Raw genomic sequence first — 21,326 nt, forward strand, 5'->3', positions numbered from 1 at the left:
CATCCTGTGAATTAACATGTATATGTATTATATGTTCAAAACTAAAATATTTACATTTAAAATAAGTAGAAGGATGCAGGTTTATGTTGTTATCCATGCCTACATAACAGTCTGACATATACTATGGAGGATTATGAGTGTCATGGGCCCAGGAACTTTGTCTTCAGCAACTTCATTTCTGTTTTTTTATATTATTGTTAGTTTATTTGTTTGGTTTCCTTGAACCATGTTCCTGGTGGAAGTATAGCAACTGAGAGGTGCATAAATGGCTTATCAGGGAGACAGGGCTGGGATTTCAGTGTGTCTTTCTGCAGCAGTGTTAACCAGCCATATTGCCAAGAACTTTAATGACGACAAAAAAACAAACAAAAACACCCAACAAACCTTAGTGAGCATCAGCTTTCTGTGTGATGAGGGTATTCATAGCTTCTCTTCCCTTTCCTAGTTTTGGTACAAAGCTGTGGAAATATCCCCAGATAAATTTGACCCAGTTCCTTCTTTGTTCTTTTTTTTTTTTATCTTGACAACTCAGCCCCTGAAGACTAGGATATTGCCATTGCTTCAGATCCAGCCCTTACAATGTTGTCCCCCCCATCCCAACCACACCACTGCTTCCAGAATGTCCTTTTTCACTTCCAGAAACACACTACTGCTTTCTCAGAAAAGGAAGAGACCTTTTTTGTGACACTCCCTTCCAAGTGACACTCCCTTCCAAGTGACACTCCCTTCACCTGGTCCAAACTGTAATTTATGCAGCAGGAATTCCATGATTTTTGTACAGGTAGTTGGCATTTTCCTAAATTCAATATTTATCTACTCTTACCGCCCCCCAAATTTTGTTTCTTTAGTCTTTTTTTGAGAGTGGTTTTTGGGTCAAGAATGGGAATCAGTAATATGTAAGTTCACTCTTATATGTTCATATTCCCTGGCTATCTAAATTTTCTAATTTTCCTAAAATGATCTTATATTGTTTGCATAATTAAAAAATAAATTTCATGTAGATTCATTTTAAATGAATGTCATTAAGTTTTATCCTAGTGTTTTCTAACCAATCAATTAATCTTGAAACAAATATTTGAGTTTACAAAATGTTTTAGGATGACATCGGCTAAGTTGAAATTGTTTAAATAGAACCATTTTTGTTCCTGTTACTATTAGTATGACAATTATATGAGCAGATCAGAGGGCACCTCTACTCAGGAGAACATAGGCAAAAATGATACAATTAATGTTTTAATTTTCTTCTGAAGCATTCTTTTTGAGTTTCAATCCTAAACTCTTGTAAACAGGATAAAAACATCAGCATTTAGATTAATAACAGGATTGTTTAAAACATTTCCTTAATTATAATGTATTTACTTTTTTTCTTTTTGCTGTTTAAGGGATTTTTGTTGTTATTGTTATTGGTTTCCAGAGAAAATCCCTTACTTGTGTTTCTTAAATGATGATTTTGTGTTTTGGGATTCAGAGCTGAAAAATATGGTGGCAGTTATTATGAAAGACTTTTTATTTTGCTTTATTAAAAATCTGTACTCAAGCAATAGTTATCTCTTAGGACTAGGTCTTCAAAAATTTAAATCTCTGTGAATCATGAAGAAATAGAAGTTCACAAAACTGGAGGAAAGTCAGTGACTCTTGGAGGAAAAGTTTCAAAAGATAAAAGCAAGTAAATACTGCTAGTTTACTTCCCCTTGAAATGTAGAAAGACCGAAGTCACTTAAGAGCTACATGAACCTAAGATGCTAGTTTTTTCTCACTTTTCTGCTTTTTGAGAGACTGGAGGCGCAGCCGACCTGTCACCATAGCAAGATATCTCAGAAAGCCAAGGTGGAGCTTCATCATTTCAAAAACCATCAATTTTTATCTTAAGATCCCATACATGACTCAGACCAAAAACCTTCAAACTCTTAGAGACTCAAAAAATATCGTGGAATTAGTCCTGTTCTGATAAAAATAATAGCAGCAGTGGCAGGAGAAATAAACCACAGTATCAAGATATGATACCAATAATTAAATTCACATAATATAAATGAAGAAAGGGAAGTGGAAAAAAGGAGCTAGTCACTATGTACTAAAACTGGGCATCCTGGAAAGTTGTCACAGTAATATTTGCAATAACATGTTCACGAGGTGGTTCTGTAGCAAGGTAATAGAAACATTCCTCAGAAAGTGTTTTGAAACTGAGATTATCTTAGATTTTAGAGGTGGAAAGAAGAGAGGAACAACAACATCAAAAACACAAAACTCAAAGCAGTGATGGTGCAAGTAGAAAACAAATCACCAAATGGTAGATATGTGTACAACTATTTCAATAACTGTTTAATAAGTGAATAAAAGTTGCTCAGTTGTGTCTGACTCTTGGCGAACCCATTGACTGTGGCCCGCCAGGCTTCTCTGTTCATGGAATTCTCCAGGCAAGAACCCTGGACTGAGTTCCCTTCACCAGGGGATCTTCCCAACCTAGGGATCGAGGATTGGACCTGGGTCACCTGCATTGCAGGCAGATTCTTCACCATCTGAGCCAAGAGGGAAGCCTATACAACATATTCTAACTAAAACTACAGAGATCGCCAGATTTTTTTAAAAAGCCAAATCCAATTATATGCTGCCTACAAGAGAGGCACTTAAATTTGAAGACACTGTTAGACTGAAAGTAAAGGGATCAAAATAGTGTTTCATGCTGTAAAAAGCTGCTGTGTCTATGGTATCAATGTAGACTTCAAGAAAAAGAGAACTTTATCATTTTATAGTGATAAAAGAGCTGATTAATTAGGAAGGCAAAATTCTAAGTGTGCATGGACTTAATTTCAAAATAAACATTTATAATTTTATCTCCCTAATTGATCAAAGCAAAAGTTGAGAGAACTGAAAGGAGAAATAGAGAAACTCACAATTGAAATTGAAGAATTTAACTGCAGTCTCAGTGACTGATAGAACAACTAAACAAAAAATCTTAACTAAACTATGCTATTAATCACTTTTACCTCAATAGATATTTACAGAGTTCAATTTCCAATACATGGAATGTTTGCTAAAATAGATCATATGTGCTGGTACATAAAAATGTTCAATAAATTCCAAAGGACTGAAATTTTACACAAAATATTCTGTCCACAATAGAATTAAATTAAAAATTAATTACAAAAATATATCTAAAATGTCTCCAGATATTTGGAAATTAATAAACATCTGAATAATATATGGAATGTATAAGCACCCTTTTCTTCTCTGATTGTCACATGGTTCTTCTTTTATGAGATAAGCACTGTTGCCAATTTCTCACATATTCTTCTGGAGATTGTATTTTCAAATAAATATATATATATATTCTTCATTATGCAAATGACAGCCAGCATACACTATGTTGCACTGTGTTTCCTTCATTTAACAAATGAAGTCTTTCTAAAATTAGTATATTTAAAGATGTCTTTCTATAATTTGTATATTTAAAGATGTCTTATTTGTCGCAATGTATGGTTGAACCATATTTTATTTAAAGAGACTCACAGATTTATAGGGAACAGACTGAGACAGGTCTGGGACCCGGGACCTTTTGCTGCAATGAGGCAAAGCTTGCACCTGGACACATCTCTCCTCCAGCTACAAAATACAAAGGAACTGCATGAGACTAAAAATAACTGTACACGCACAATTGGGGCAAATTCTGGACCAAAAGATACAAAGCCAAAAAAAACCACCACCCAACTGCCGGATTTCTGAAGAGCCAGAAGCAAAAGCAGGGTAAAGCCCCCTGCACTCAACGCCACAAAGGGTGAGCAAACCACCTAAGCCACCCCTCCAGTCTGACCCCTGGACACATCCCTACACCACATTTAATGAACAAGCTCCTGTTCCCTCAGAGAGTGGGCAAGGGAGCCTGTTACTTGTTCTTGCTGCCTCCTGCAGCAGGCATAGGAGCCCCAGTAAAGCCTTCTCTGAATTTCTTGTCTGGCCGCTAGTCAGTTTCTGTTGCTTGGGGAAGACCAAGAATTCTGGTCGGTATCAAAACTAGTGGTTACCAGTGAGGAGAGAGGGGGAAGGTCAATACAGGGTTAAGGGATTAAGAGACACAAATTAAAGAAGCTACAAGAATATTTTGTATAACAGGTGACATAACCAACACTTTATAATAACTATAAATGGAATATAACCTTTAAAAATTATGAGTCACTGTAATGTACACCTGTAACATATAATATGGTACAGCAACTATACTTTAGGATATGTGAGTATATATCTGTTTTCAAATATGTGGACTCCTGGAAGAGCATCAAAGGAAGAATGTCTCAAAATTCTTCTTTGGAACCCAGGTGATGGAGTAGGTGAACAAGAACAATCAGTGTGTGAAATAAACTAATTTAAAAATTCTACCGCAGATACTTCTAGCCACTTCATCTTTGCAGAATGACTCAGAGCTGTTCCTCTGATGTGAGTTAATACAGGGATAAGGGAGGACATGGACCTTTCAGCCCAAGATCCTCATCTCTAGACATGGTGCCCACCCTGCTTCTACCACTGAATTTGAGCATAAACTCTGTGTTTCTGCCTGAAAGCCCAGGATAGTTAATCCCTTGGTAATGCGACCAGATGTGCATATCTTTTAAACTAATATTCCCTTTTAGCTTGTGAAGAAAATCCCAAATTAAACTCAGCCTTCATCACTGATGGGATGAAAAATTGAGAGCAAGATTGCAGAGTCCTGCTCTTGTTCCTGGGATGCCACACTCATATCTAGAGAAATATTCTGTCAACAAAGGGAGCCAACTCCTGGGTGTGTAAAATAGTGCTCAGTTTGATCTCAAAGGAAATACTGTGGAGTGTCTTTTGCTACTGGAACCAAAAATACTGTAATCAACAGTTAGCATTTTTTGGAAGGAACGTTAGGACACTAGGGCTTCCCTGGTGGCTCTGATGGTAAAGAATTTGCAGCCAATGCAGGAGACCTGGGTTCAGTTCCTGAGTTGGGAAGATCTGCTGGAGGAAGGCATGGCAACCCACTCCAGTATTCTTGCCTGGAGAATCCCATGGACTGAGGAGCCTGGCAGATTTCAGTCCATAGGATTGCAAAGAGTCAGATATGACTGAGCATAGCACACACACTGTACCTTCTATTAAAAAAAAAAAAATCTAAAGTCAACAAGCTGTGCATACATATATGCTTAGTCATGGCCGACTCTCTTATGACCCATGGACTGTAGCCTGTCAGGCTCCTCTGTCCATGGGATTTCCCAGGCAAGAATACCAAAATGGGCTGCCAGTTCCTCATCTATGGGATCTTCGTGACCCAGGGATTGAACCTTTGACTCTTTGATCTGCAGCTTTATAGGTGGATTCTTTACTACTGTGCCACCTGGGAAGCCCCAGCAAAGCACACATTAATATTTGCTAAATCTGGTTCTTAAACACATAGATGTTTTGCCGTTGATTTTCTGTTAGAAGTATTTTGTAATTAAAAAAATATTATTTTATAAAATAAAACATTTCATTTTAATCAAGAGCATTGCATTTTAACCAAATATGATTGTGAAATTATGTTTATTTTATTAAATTGTTTATCACACACTGTCTTCTTCAATATGACAAAATTAAAATTTAGCTGGCTGCCATCCAAAATACGTGGCAAATGAGCTAGCTGGGACCTGACACTACTTCCTACCTCTCTGTTCTTTATTGGTCTTTGGCTTGTCTGCCCCTTCTTGGGAGCACAGTGCTGTGGAAAAAACACTGGCCAGATCAACAGGGAAAACACAGTAACAAAGAAGCCTGAATAACAAATAACAGTCTGTTTCCAATGCAAAGGAAGAATGGCAACCCCAACGAGTAAGTGTTTGACTCTATCAACAGCTCAGGTTAAAATATATTAACTACAGGCTCTATCCTCAGATTTCACTGGGTCAGAGAGATGCATGTGCTCCGCGCACAGAAAAGCAAGCCATCCATCACACATGAAGCCTACACAGGAACCAGTGTGCTGGGGCGGGCCTGCCCCACTCTACAGCCGACCGCAGAGCTCTGCCATGTGGTTCTCATCAAAGCCCTCAAAAGTGCATTTCACATCATAATCTAAAGAGACGACGCTAGATTAAATGCAGGCCTGACACACATACATTTCAGGGCTTGGTAGAGGTATTTCGATGGTATAACATATGTAGTCATTTCTGGTACATAAATTGGATTTTTACAGGCCCTTACAGAATCCATAAAGAACCCTCCTACATTTTATATTCTGACAATACTCTGTGTAAATCGTTGACATTTATCCTTTGGCTTGTGTTAATTGGGTGGTATGGCTTCTGTGTCCTTGTAGGATGACTTTGAGATTTTAGTGTTGAGGAGCAAGAAGGGGAGAGGAAAGGAATAAGTGGGCTCCATGGGGGCAGTGAAGCGATAGCAGGGTGGATGAGGGGGGAGTGGGGAAACTGACAGGGAAAGGGCAGAGGCACAATCAGAGGATCCACCCAAACCTAGGAGGCCTCCTCCTCACCTGCTTCAGAGACCATCCCCTGCTCTGCATCAACAGCCTATCTCTATAGGCACCGAGGATACAGAATGATGGTTCCCCAAAGATGTCCACAATCTAACTCCCAGAACCAGTGAATATGTTCTCTTCTATGGCAAAAGAGACTTTGCAGAACCGACTTACTTAAGGATGTTGGGACTGGGAGGTTAGCCTATCACCTGAAGGGGCCCAGTGTAATCACATGGGTCCTTATAGGAGAAACGGAGAAGGATCCAACTCACTGAAGGAGATGTGGTGAGGAAAACAGAGATCAGAGGAAGATTCAGAGACAAACAGGCAGATCAAAGATCCTGGTTCTGAAGATGGAAGAGGGGCCATGAGCCAAGGAGTGGAGGTGCCTCTAAGAGGCCAAGAGCAAAGCCAGGGAATGGATTCTCCCCTACAACCTCCAGAAGGAATCAGGCCCTGTCTACATGGATTTTAAGACTTCTGACTTTTAGTGCTGCGAGATAATGCAACTGTTGTTTAAGCCACCAAATCTGTGACAAGTTGTTGAAGCAACAGTAGGAAACTAGTATGTCTCTCCACTCACCGAAGAGTTGGATAGCTCCACTCTTCCAAATCTTGATCGCCTCTCCAGGCTTCAAAGTTTGTGTCATTACTGACTATGAGGAAAACCTGTTGTGTTTTTATATGCTGCACATACTTTCCTCTAAACAAATTATGAACCTAATGTGAAAGACTCTCACTGGGGCCACAGAAACGGGTACTATTCCACTTATATGTCAACTGACAAGAAACGTGGGAGCCCCATACCCACAGGACAAGGTAGCTACTGGCAGTAAGAAAAACCCACCAGCATGAACATCCGCCTTGTCTTTCTGACACAATCTTGGGAATATTAACTTCCAGGAAAACAAAACTTCTCAATTTGCTGAAGGAATACTTTTCAGCTAAAAGCACTGAAACAAAAATCTCTCCCCATAAACATAAGGATATTTCCAAGAACCACAGATGCCTGAGAAAACATGAAAAAAGAGCTGACACTTAAGGAAACATGATTTTCATAGTAGACCAGAGGAAAATAGTCATTAGTATCCTTAGAGAGATGAGAGGTTATCCCAACAAGAAAAATAAGGGTATTACAAAGGTGATCAGAGTAGTTGGAAAATAGAAACAATCATTATTCCCCAACTCCACAAACAAATTTCACTACGTGAGACTCATTTGAAAAGATCTGATGCTGGGAAAGATTGAGGGCAGGAGGAGAAGGGGACGACAGAGGATGAGATGGTTGGATGGCATCACCGACTCAGTGGACATGGGTTTGGGTGAACTCCAGGAGTTGGTAATGGACAGGGAGGCCTGGCGTGCTGCAGTTCATGGGGTCGCAAAGAGTCAGACGCGACTGAGTGACTGAACTGAACTGAAGCTGAATTACATAATGGAAATGTGAAGATTAAATTGAACCTGAAAACAAGGGCTGAGGGATTCTTCAGGAATAGAGTGAAAAATAAACAGTAATGAATTATAAGGAAAAAGAGGCAAGGAAAAATAGGTAAACAGTCCACTGAAAGTCTAGCATGACTTGTTGGGGGAAAGTCATATCAGATACATCTAATTGAAATTCTTGGTAAGGATAGAGTTATTTAGGTGCCAAGGAAGAAAGGAAGGAAGAAAGGGGGAGAAGGAGGGAAGAAATGAGGAATGAAACAAGGAAGAAATGGAGAGAGGGAAGAAACAAAGGAAGGGAGGGAGGGAGGGAGGGGACAGGGCAAAGTGCGAAACAGGTTACCTACAAGTTTTTAAGTAGACTAGCATATGGCTCCACATCTGCAAGAAGTGCATAGAGCAATATGTTATATCCATAGCAAAATAATTTTAAGCTTGGGACTCAAATACAGAACCAAAACTTCATATAATTTTAAAGGCAGAAAAAGAAAAGATATTTTCAAATAGGAAGATTCTATAGAAAGTTGACCTCTCCTGGAACCTATTCCTATGGAATTACTAGATGGCGTACTTCACAAAATAACAATAAAGTTGGGGAAAAGCCATCATGAAGTTCAACAAATAATGCAAAGTAATGAAACCAGTAAAATCATGACATTTTTATTCTATATGGCTTTGACGCACAATACAACTTAAGAAACCATTACTTGAAAAGTAGAGGAATCAAGGTCTTAAAATAATAAAAATCTGCAAATATCAATTCCACATGCTTTTCAGAAAGTCAGTCCAATGGGTAGACAAAAAGAGGGATTGAAGTGCCAAATTGCTGACTGTTCAGCTGCTGAGAGAAGACAGTAAAGAAGATGTTTTTTATAGAAAAACATAAGGTTACCAATTTGGAGAATAATAATAAGATGTATAACTTTCAAACCACAAAAATATTGAAAAAGGAAGGACAGAAGGGATGAAAGGTTGAGGGAGAAGGAGGAAAGGAAATAGGAAAAGAAATAAGAACACATTAGTTTAAAATGAAAGTAAAATAAATGGGAAATATAAACCAAGGTAGGAAGTATAATGCTAAATATTTCAATTAATGTAGTAAAAATAAATGGGTTAAATCCAGTGTGTCTGAGAGGGCAGGGGGATTCTTAGACGGAACCCAAATAGAAAGCATAAACAACTTAAGAACACACACATAAATCACTGTCTACAGAATACACACATAAACCAAAATGCTACAAAAGTGGAAAATAATGGGATAGAAATAGATAAACTAAGTAAATGTTAGCACTTTGGCACTATTAACGTCAGCCAAAACATAACCAAAGCAGAAAACATATTTTGTTAAAAAGACACAAATAAGAGAAGTACCTTTCGTGGAACAGGAAGAAAGAGGAATGTAAGAATGGTTAAAAAAGCAAAATTTGATCAATATAATACATACAGCACAGTTACAGAATGAAGGATGAAACCAGTACATTATCTCAATTGATACTGAAAAAGTATTTAATAAAATTCAACACCCTTTCATGATTAAAAAAACAAAAAAACCAAACACAACATTCAACAGAGTAGGAATAGAAGGAAACTATCTCAACATAATAAAAGCCATATGTGAAAAGCTCAGAGTGAACATTATACTCAGTGATAAGACTGAAAGCTCTTCCTCTACAATCAGCAACAAGACAAGAATGTCCATTTTCATCATTTCTATTCTACATAGTAGTAAGTTCTAGCCAGAGAAATTAGGCAAAAATAAATAAATAAAATGCATCCAAACTGGAAAAGAAGAAGTAAAATTATCTCTGTTGCCGGAGAAGGCAATGGCACCCCACTCCAGTACTCTTGCCTGGAAAATCCCAGGGATGGGGGAGCCTGGTAAGCTGCAGTCCATGGGGTCGCTAAGAGTCGGACACGACTGAGCGCCTTCACTTTCACTTTTCACTTTCATGCATTGGAGAAGGAAATGGCAACCCACTCCAGTGTTCTTGCCTGGAGAATCCCAGGGATGGGGAGCCTGGTGGGCTGCGTCTATGGGGTCGCACAGATTTGGACATAACTGAAGCGACTTAGCAGCAGCAGCAGCAGCCTATGATATGATCTTCTATGTAGAAAAACATAAAGCTCACACACACACATGCACACACACACACACACACTGCTAGAACTAATCAATGAATTGAGCAAGCAGCAGGATCTAAAGTCAATACACAAAAATTGGCTGCATTTCAATACACTAGCAATAAATAATCTGAAAAGGAAATTACAAAAACTATTCCATTTACAACAGCATCAAAAAAAAAATAAAATACTTGGAAATTAAGTTAACTAGGAAGGTAAAAGACTTGTACAATGAAAACTAAAAAAAAATTAGTGAAAGAAATTAAACAAGATATAGTAAATGGAAACACATCCCATATTTATTGACTGAAAACTCAGTATAAGATGACAGTACTCAAAGCAATCTACAGTTTCAACGCAATCCTTATCAAAATCCCAACATCATTGTTTGCAGAAATAGAAAAATTCATTCTAAAATTTCTATACAAAAAAGATCTTCACAACCCAGATAATCACAATGTTGTGATCACTCACCTAGACCTAGACATCCTGGAATGCAAAGTCAAGTGGGCCTTAGGAAGCATCATTACAAACAAAAAAAGCTAGTGGAAGTGATGGAATTCCAGCTGAGCTATTTCAAATCTTAAAAGATGATGCTGTGAAAGTGCTGCACTCAATATGCCAGCAAATTTGGAAAACTCAGCAGTGGCCACAGGACTGGAAAAGGTCAGTTTGCATTCCAATCCCAAAGAAAGGCAATGCCAAAGAATGCTCAAATTACCACACAATTGCACTCATCTCACACACTAGTAAAGTAATGCTCAAAATTCTCCAAGCCAGCCTTCAACAGTACGTGAACAATGAACTTCCAGATGTTCAAGCTGGATTTAGAAAAGGCAGAGGAACCAGAGATCACATTGCCAACATCCGTTGAATCACTGAAAAAGCAAGAGAGTTCCAGAAAAACATCTATTTCTGCTTTATTGACTACACCAAAGTCTTTGACTGTGTGGATCATAATAAACTGTGGAAAATTCTTTAAGAGATGAGAATACCAGACCACCTGACCTGCCTCTTTAGAAATGTATATGCAGGTCAGGAAGCAACAGTTAGAACTGGACATGGAACAACAGACTGGTTCCAAGAAAAGGAGTATGTCAAGGCTGTATATTGTCACTCTGCTTATTTAACTTACATGCAGAGTACATCATGAGAAATGCTGGGCTGGATGAAGCACAGGCTGGAATCAAGATTGCTGAGAGAAATATCAATAACCTCAGATATGCAGATGATACCACCCTTATGGCAGAAAGTGAAGAAGAACTAAAAAGCCTCTTGGTGAAAGTGAAAGAGGAGAGTGAAAAAGTTGTTTTAAAACTCAACAGTCAGGAAACTAAGATCATGGTATCTAGTCCCATCACTTCATGGGAAATAGATAGGGAAACAGTGGAAACAGTGACAGACTTTATTTTTGGGGGCTCCAAAATCACTGCAGATGGTGACTGAAACCATGAAATTAAAAGATGCTTGCTCCTTGAAAGAAAAGTTATGAGCAACCTAGACACCATATTCAAAAACAGAGACACTACTTTGCCAACAAAGGTCCATCAAGTCAAGTTTTTCCAGTAGTCATGTATGAATGTGAGAGTTGGACTTTGAGAAGACTTTGAGAGTCCTTTGGACAGCAAGGAGATCCAATCAGTCCATCCTAAAGGAAATCAGTCCTGAATATTCATTGGAAGGACTGGATGCTGAAGCTGAAACTCCAATACCTTGGCCACCTGATGCAAAAAACTGATTCATTGGAAAAGACCCTGATGCTGGGAAAGATTGAAGGCAGGAGAAGGGGATGTCAGAGGATGAGATGGTTGGATGGCATCACCAACTCTATGGACATGGGTTTGGGTGGACTCCAGGAGTTGGTGATGGACAGGGAGGCCTGGCGTGCTGCAGCCCATGGGGTCTCAAAGAGTCATAACTGAGCGACTAAACTGAATTGAACTGAAAGTTTCTATGGAATCTCAAGTAACCTTGTATAGCCAAAACAATTTTTTATAGGAAGAACAATCCTGATTTCAAAACTTACTACAAAGTTACAATAATCAAAACTCAAAACAGTGTGTTACTGCCACAGACATAGACAAAGGGAATAGAATAGAGAGCACAGAAATAAACCCTTGTATAAATGATCAAATTATTTTTGACATGGCTGCCTAGACCATTCAATGGGGAAAGGATCAGTTCAGTTCAGTTCAGTTCAGTTGCTCAGTCGTGTCCAACTCTTTGCGACCCCATGAATGGCAGCACGCCAGGCCTCCCTGTCCATCACCAACTCCCGGAGTTCACTCAGACTCACGCCCATCAAGTCTGTGATGCCATCCAGCCATCTCATCCTCTGTTGTCCCCTTCTCCTCCTGCCTCCAATCCCTCCCAGCATCAGAGTCTTTTCCAATGAGTCAACTCTTCGCATCAGGTGGCCAAAGTATTGGAGTTTCAGCTTTAGCATCATTCCTTCCAAAGAACACCTATGACTGATCTTAAGAATGGACTGGTTGGATCTCCTTGCAGTCCAAGGAACTCTCAAGAGTCTTCTCCAACACCACAGTTCAAAAGCATCAGTTCTTTGGCGCTCAGCTTTCTTCATAGTCCAACTCTCACATCCATACATGACCATTGGAAAAACCGTATCCTTGACTAGATGGACCTTTGTAGGCAATGTAATGTCTCTGCTTTTGAATGTGCTATCTAGATTGGTGATAACTTTCTTTCCAAGGAGTAAGCATGTTTTAATTTCATGGCTTCAGTCACCATCTGCAGTGATTTTGGAGTCCAGAAAAATATAGTCAGCCACTATTTCCACTGTTTCCCCATCTATTTCCCATGAAGTGATGGGACTAGATACCATGATCTTAGTTTCCTGACTGTTGAGTTTTAAAACAACTTTTTCACTCTCCTCTTTCACTTTCACCAAGGGGCTTTTTAGTTCTTCTTCACTTTCTGCCATAAGGGTGGTGTCATCTGCATATCTGAGGTTATTGATATTTCTCCCAGCAATCTTGATTCCAGCCTGTGCTTCATCCAGCCCAGCATTTCTCATGATGTACTCTGCATAAAAGTTAAATAAGCAGCGTGACAATATACAGCCTTGACGTACTCCTTTCCCTATTTGGAACCAGTCTGTTGTTCCATGTCCAGTTCTAACTGTTGCTTCCTGACCTGCATATAGGTTTCTCAAGAGGCAAGTCAGGTGGTCTGGTATGCCCATCTCTTTCAGAATTTTCCACAGTTTATTGTGATCCACACAGTCAAAGGCTTCAATTCAGTCACTAGATGGGGAAAGGATAGTCTTACCAATAAATTGTGCTGGGAAGACTGGATATCCACATGCAAAAGAATGAAGATAGATCCTTACCTAACAACATATACAAAAATAAAACCCAAATGTAAGACATAATACTATAAAACTCTTAGGAAAAGGCACAGAACAAAAGTTTCACAAACTAGATTTTGGCATTGATTTCTATGGAATGACATCAATATGATTTCTTGGATATGACATCAAAAGCACAGGCAATAGAATAAAAAATTTTAATTGGATTTTATGAGAAATTAAAAATTTTGTACATCAAAAGACAATCTCAACAGATTAGAAAGGTAACCCACAGAAAGGAAGTATTTGCAAATCATATATCTGATAAGGGAGTAAAACCCAAATATAGAGAACAACAGCATAAATTTAAACAGTATAAAAACAATCTCTTTCAAAACTGGGCAAAGGACTTAGAAGAGACATTTCTCCAAAGATATACAAATGGTCAATAAAAACATGAAAATATGATCAATATTACTCATCATTAGGAAAATGAAATATCAATACTAAAATGAGATAGCATTTCACACCCATTTCAAATCAAAAAGTCCAGAAAATAAGAAGTGTTGGCAAGGGAACACTTGTGCATTGTTGGTGGGAACGTCAAGTCATAAAGCTACTGTGAAAAGCATTATGGCAGCTCCTCAAAAACATTAAAAATAATACTGCCACATTTTCAGCAATTTGTTCTTGGTATACACACAAAATAATTGAAAGCATGGTCTTGAAGAGATATTTGCACAGCTCAGTAGCAACATTATTCACAACAACTGAAACATGGCTTCAACCCAAGTGTCCATCAATGAATGAATGGGGATGTACAATGTGGTATAACCATGAAACATCATGCAGCCTTAAAAAGGGAGGAAATTCTGCAACATGCTCTAATATGGATGAACCCCATGGACATTATGCTAAGTGAAATAATCTAGTCACAAAAAAACAAGAAATACTGAAGAGAGTCAAAATCATAGAGACAGAAATTAAAATTATGGTTGCCAGGAACTGGCAGGAAATAAATGGGGAGTCACTGTTTAGTGGGTATAGGATTCCAGTCTTACAAGATGAAAAGAGTTATGGAGACGGACAGTTGCACAACATTAAGAATATATATATATAATATCACTAAGTTGTATACTTTAAAATGATTAAGATGGTGAATTTTATGTCTATTTTGCCACAATGATAAAAATTATAAAAAAGAGATGAACTTCCTTTATAATTAATTAAAAATTAAAACAATAAAAAAGGTAGAGATCAAAAACACTGCAACAGAAATGAATAATGTCTTGAACGTGCTAGTTAGTAGACTGTATATGGCTGAGAGAAGAATCGCTGAGCTTGAGGAGACGTCAATAGAAACTTTCAAGAGAAAAAAGAATAAAAAAAAGTAACAGACTGTCCAAAAACTGCGAAACAAATACACAAGGTATAACATACACATAACAGAAATACCAGAAGGAAAAGAGAGATAGAAAATACAAAATATTTCCATCGATAATGACTAAGGGGACTTCCCTGGTGGTGCAGTGTTTGAGAATCTGCCTTACAGCGCAGAGGATGCTTGTGGGAGAACTAGGGTCCCACATGTGGCAGGGCAACTGGGCCCACACACCACAGCTACTGAGCCCGCACTCCAGAGCCTGCAAGTCACAAGTACTGAAGCCCATGCTCTGCAACTAGAGTCCAAGTGCTTCAACAAAAGATCCCAGATGATGCTCAGCAAAGATCCCCCATGTTGCAATTAAGACCCAATGCAGCCAAATAAATAATAAATAAACTTAAAAAAATGACTGAGAATTTCCCCCAAATTAAAGTCCAACACCAAACCACAGACCAGGAAGCTCAGAAACACCAAGCAGAATAAATGCAATAAAACAAAGCCCCCCAAACTCTACACCTGGGCATATCATTTTCAAAGTGCACAAAGTCAAAGATAAAGAAAAAATATTAAGGAAGTCTTCAGGAAAAAAAAAAAACTTACCTATTAAGAAAGAAAGATATGAATTATATCAAAAAGCTCCTCAGAACCATGCAAGCAAGAAGAAAGTGGAGTGAAATACTTTAAATATTGAGAGGAAAAAAAAAAGCGAATACTTCAGAATTCTGTATTCTGCAAAATTATCCTTCAAAAGTGAGAGATAAAGACTTTTTCAGGCAAACAAAAATTGAGGGAATTTATTGCTAGTAGGGGCTTTCCAGGTGGTGCTAGTGGTAAAGAACCCACCTGCCAATCCAGGAGACACAAGAGATGTGGGTTCGATCCCTGGGGAGGCAGATCCCCTGGAAGAGGGCACAGCAACCCAGCCCAGTATTCTTGCCTGGAGAGTCCCATGGACAGAGGAGCCTGGTGGGCTAGAGTCCATAGCATTGCAGAGTCAGACATGACTGAAGTGACTTAGCATGCACACACGTGCATATGTAGGGCAAGGGGTATATGGAAACTCTGCTTTTTGCTCAGTTTTTACTGTGAACTACTATTAAAAAAAATAAAGTCTGTTTCCTTAAGTAGAGGGAAGAATTAATCAAAATTGAAACATTACCAGTAAAAGTATAGACATTATCAATAAAACCAACAGTTTAAAAGTGGCAAGGGTGATCAAGAACATTAACTGAAAAAAGACTTCTGAACCTTCTAAAAATGACTAACATTATAAACATATATTTATACCAAGCATGTCTGCCATTACTCAGTCCAGAAACAGTGCCATTTAAGCAAAGTAAGCAGAGAAAGAGAGGTCCTGCCAGATTCTGATGAAGAATACAATGACAGAATTGTCTTATAATTCAAAACATTTGTAGAAAAATAGCCTATGAGAATTAAGTGCATTCAGTATACTGGAGTCAAAATCATCGAACAATTTAGTTTTAAAAGTTTGGTGGAAAATGAAGTGCAATTTTAAATCCTTTAACTGAGTGTTTCCAGAAAAGTTCTCGGTCCCCACTTTTTGAAGCCTAATATAATCTCCTCTCTGAGCTCTAAAATGATTTAAAATAAAAAAAGTCAATAATTTTAAAGCCTTAAATGAATGCAGTTTCACAGAATATTTGTGGCATCCTCATCTTATCTGGAAAGTCTCTATTCAATCCCCCAAAACTTCTCTTTAAAAAGATATAAAGGCACACGAGAGGAAGGAAGCAGTCCTCTTCCAAAACACTAGTCAATTATGCTTCCATTTTCTCCACCTCCAGCCAAGACAACCGTAAGGACTGTTATAAAGTCTATCCGTTGACTTTGGTATAAGTAGGTCATTTCAGAACAGAAAGCTTCAGGTCTAATAAAAAGGTGATCTGTGCCTGAACTTTGCCAGAAAGGAAAAAGAAAAGAAACAAAAACAAGAGATAGTGACAGCGAGAAAGAGAGAGAAGGCAGGAGACAGGGAGGAGGAAGATGGCAAGACAAAACAAAACAAAACAAAGGAAACAAAAACAACCCCACAGGCTGTAAAAATTCTCAAAAATATTGGACAGTGTCACGGCTTTGATTGTGACCGTCACTGCCGGAAATCTCAGATAACTGAAGTGCTGCTGCCCCCTCATGGTAAACTGAAAGATCTCATTTAGAAGCACTGATTCTGCACTCACACATTTATTAATATATCCTGACTTCTCTTTTTCGGGACTTTTTTTTTTTCCCCTAAAGAGCCACAAACATTTTCTATAGAAAACACCCACTATTCTTGACATATAATTAAAAATAACTGATTTAATTTTTGGTGACTGTGGTATTATATAGCACATGCATAGTAAAGGAATAAAATATAGAAATTCACTGTAAGTTTTTACTTGGATTAAGATGTTAAACTCTTTTTTCCCAAGCATGACTGTGGGGAGAACAGTCTGATGTTATGTGTTACAATTCTTCCCTGAACACACACTCTACAAATCTAACAGTGAGATTGCAAAGTTTAGCAACTTAGCAGCAGGAGCAGCAGCAGAGAATAGTAAAGTTGAAAGTGATGTTATGGCCTCATATCCACCTTTCCTGAAACAACCTGACTGAAAAATCAAAAATCTTTCCTTCTTGTCTTATGTATTGTCTTTCCAATTTCATGTCTTATGTCAAGCCCTGTGATCCTAGCAATAGAAATGGGCAAGCTCAATAAATTCACTTGCAAGAAATTTTCATATCTTATAGCAAAGCAAAGCTGCATGCCTTTTTCTTTTTCAGGGGAGAATAGTATTCTGTAGTGTGAATTTTGATCCAGGCAAAAAGTGACCTCAAAATCTAATCTTTTAATTGCCTGTCTCATCCTACTAGAATATAAATTCCAGGAAAATAGGGAACTTGTCTATCTCGTTCTAGGTCATAGGCAATTTAAAACACTTCCGTGTCAATGCAAAAATTAACGTTGGTGTTTACACAATGACAATCATCACTTTTTTTCCCACTAGCACCTGTATCTTGGCTGCATTTCTAAGTTTTTTCAAAGCACCTGATGTCATATGGACAGAAATCTATCCACAAAACTAGGTAAGTTTTCTCTTAAGTTAAAATTAAAACAGGAGCCGGCCCCTCGTGCCCATGACACGTGCGGAAGTGACAAAGGTGGGTCTTGTTCAGGGACATCTCGCCAGTCCTGAAGGACCCCAACTCTTTCCGAGCCTCCATCAGCCTCCTGGTGAATCACCTGAAAAAGGCCCACAGTGGCAGGATCGACTACACCGCCGGGCCTAGACTCCCGCGGATTTCCTTGTTTGGTCTGTCCCTGGCCCAGGAGCTGGGCTCGGACTACGTTCTCATCCAAAAGCAAGGGAAGCTGCCGCCCACCACCGTGCATGCCTCATATGCGCTGGAATACGGGAAGGCTGAACTGGAAATCCAGAGAGATGCCCTGGGATCAGCTGAAGGTGGTGGTTGTGGACTGTTCTGCTCGCCACTGGTGGAACCATGCACGCCGCCTGTGAGCTGCAGGGCCACTTGCGGGCTGAGGTTGCTGGAGTGTGTAAGCCTGGTGGAGCTGAGCTCAATGAAGGGCAGGGAGAAGATGGGGGGGCTGTGCCCTTCTCCCTCCTGCAGTATAAGTGACCCTAGCCCCAAGCCACCTGGAAGAGAGGACCAGCATGGGCAGCTGCAGCAACCCCCACTGGCCAGCAGGGGGCACTGGCTGCCCGCCTGGACTTGCTCTGTGTATGGCTGAGTGACTTTTCTTCAGAATGGGGCTGCCCCTCGGGCCCTTGCTAGGGCTCTGAAAGTCCCATGACAGGAGGCTGCCGGCTGGTTGATAGTGGAATGAAAATAAACAACTGTCTAGGAAAAAAAAATTCAAAGAGGATGAACTTTGAGAAACTACTGAATTTACTTCGATCTCTATTTTCAAATACTAACCTAATGCTTATGCTTTGTAAGTCAAGACTCATTCTTGAAAAAAAGAAAAGCTCCTTGTATCCAGCTTTACTGGAAGCATAATAAATACTGTAGGATATTTAAAGTGCATATCATGATGATTTGATATAAATATGGATTGTGAAAGCATTCCCCCATCTAGTTAATTGATGCATCTAAGATGCAATTTATACAAATTATATTCATCACTGGAGCTTGAAATGGGGTTCCCAATAGCTGCATCTTAATTCTTAGAAACTAAGTGAGTTTTGGTATTTCCATATCTTCTTTGAATGCTTCAATAAGGACCTCTTCTCCATCAAATCTGTGTAAAAACTAAGACTTTTATAACTTTGTTCACCTACTTTTGACCCTACTTCAGCCCTATTATAACTGTTTTGAGCTCCCACTTAGATATTAACATGATTTGAGAACAAATCTGGATTCCTGTATTTTGAACATTCTTCAAATTTTTCCAAAGTTGGAAGAGAAAATCTAAAGGTAAAAGTCTATTTTTAATTTTATTACCAAGTCTGATTTGTATAGAAATTGAATAAATTTCCCAAAATAAGTTTTATACAGACACATTCACAGCAGGACCTCAACGGGTGTTCATCATATTATTCTTAATAACATATCTACATTATCCATATTCTCTTATAAAGATGAAAAAATTAATGAAATAAAAACAAAATACATGGTTGTTATATTATTAAACAAAATTAAAAATGCAAATAGATTTAACAAGAGGGAGTTTATGTAATGATAAAAGATACAATCATAAAGAATATATATGTTCTGTTTCTTTATGGACTAAATAACATAAAGCTAAATCTTACAGCTCTATAGGAACTTGATAAAATCATCTATCATGCTAATACCCATTAATACAACTCTTTCAGAATTTGATGGCTCAAATACACAAAATAACAATGTATAAAACTTTATTCTCTATAATGATATATATTAAACCTCTGATATCCATGAAACATTTTTTTTAATGAATCAGAATTTCAACTCTATTGGCTGTGTGACCTTGAAAAAGTTACTTAATTTTTCTATTTCCTTTTCTGTAAAATAAAAATTGTCACACCTGCACTTCCCTGGTGGCCCAGTGGTAAAGAATTTGCCTGCCAATGCAGAGGACACAGGTTTGGTCCCTCATCCAGGAAGATCCCACATGCCACAGGGCCACTAAGCCAGTGAGCCACAACTGCTGAGCCCACATGCCCTAGAGTGCAGGCTCCACAAAAAGAGAAGCCACTGAAATGAGAAGCCCGCACATGGAAACAAAAAGTAGCCCTTGCTCGCCACAGCTAGAGAAAGCCCAAACACAGCGATGAAGACCCAGCGCAGCCAAAAATTAATAAATAAACCTAAAAAAAATAAAAAAATTATGAACCCAGAAAGTAAAAAACACTAAAGAGATTAGTATTAACAAATTTCAGTAGGATTATAAGAAACATATAAGCTAAATTACAGAGAAAAATAAAAAACACAGTGAGAGTAACAATAAAATGCCTAGGACTACATTATGCTGCGCTGAGCTTAGTTGCTCAGTCATGTCTGACTCTTTGCAATCTCATGGACTATAGCCTGCCAGGCTTCTCTGTCTATGGGATTCTCCAGGCAAGAATACTGGAGGGGTTGCCCTGCCCTCCTCCAGGGGATCTTCACAACCCAGGAATTGAACTGGGGTCTCCTGTATTGCAGGTGGATTCTTTACTGTCTGAGCCACCAGGGAAGCCCAGGAATACATTATAGGGGGTGTGTATCAAGAAGATTCTGAAATTTTATTGGAAGACATAAAATAAGAACTCAAGAAATGGAAAGATATGCCATGTTTCTGGATGAAAAGATTTCTTAAAATGTCAGCTTATAAATTAATACACAAATGTAATGAGGCTCCTGTCAGAATTTCAAAGAACTTTATTTTCTAATTGGATAAAATGACTGCCAAGATAAGTTGTTAAAAAAAAAAAGGGGGGGGGGGGGGGGAAAGCTTGCTTTATAAACACACTACAAATCATGGTTCGGCCCAGGATACATTTGCTGAACAGGACAGAATTGAGAACTTATTTAATTGCCTATCTATTGATTGAAAAAACATCCAGGACCAGTTTGGTCCCTTCACTTCCAAATTTTACCCATGTCAGGAATCACACGTTTATAATCATGATTTACTCCCAGAATCTCATTATCAAGCATCTCTCCACTATTGCCTGTCGTTCCAGCTCACTAGCTTTAATATATTGATTCTGAAATATTTGGCCTAAGGGGAACACTCATTTTTCGATTCTACCATTTTCCCCCAATCAATTTCCTATTGACCCCACTAGTTAACAATGACTGTTCACTTATGTGTGGAATTTAATCATACAACTAGTGAATATAACAAAAAAGAAGCAGACTCACAGATACACGGAAGAAACTGGTGGTTACCCTTGGGGCAAGAAACGGGGAGAGGAGCAGTACAGTGGCAGGGGATTACAAAATGCATGCTATACGACTGAGTGACTGAGAATGCACGTACAAGATGTACTTGACAATACAGGGAACATAGCCATTATTTAATAATAACTGTGAGTGCAGTAAAACTTTTTAAAATTGTGATTTATTGTATTGTATAACTGTGTTGTTGTTCAGTCACTAAGTTG

The 21,326-nt window shown here is 38.6% G+C and overlaps 1 pseudogene; it reads left to right on the forward strand.

Annotated features, from left to right (window-relative positions):
- Positions 1 to 19,686, forward strand: part of LOC105003108 — a 54,696-nt pseudogene extending 35,010 nt beyond the window's left edge.
- Positions 19,687 to 21,326: the final 1,640 nt, after the last annotated feature.

This window comes from Bison bison, unplaced genomic scaffold (genome assembly GCF_000754665.1).
Source record: "Bison bison bison isolate TAMUID 2011002044 unplaced genomic scaffold, Bison_UMD1.0 scf7180017864461, whole genome shotgun sequence".
Taxonomy (NCBI): Eukaryota; Metazoa; Chordata; class Mammalia; order Artiodactyla; family Bovidae; genus Bison; species Bison bison.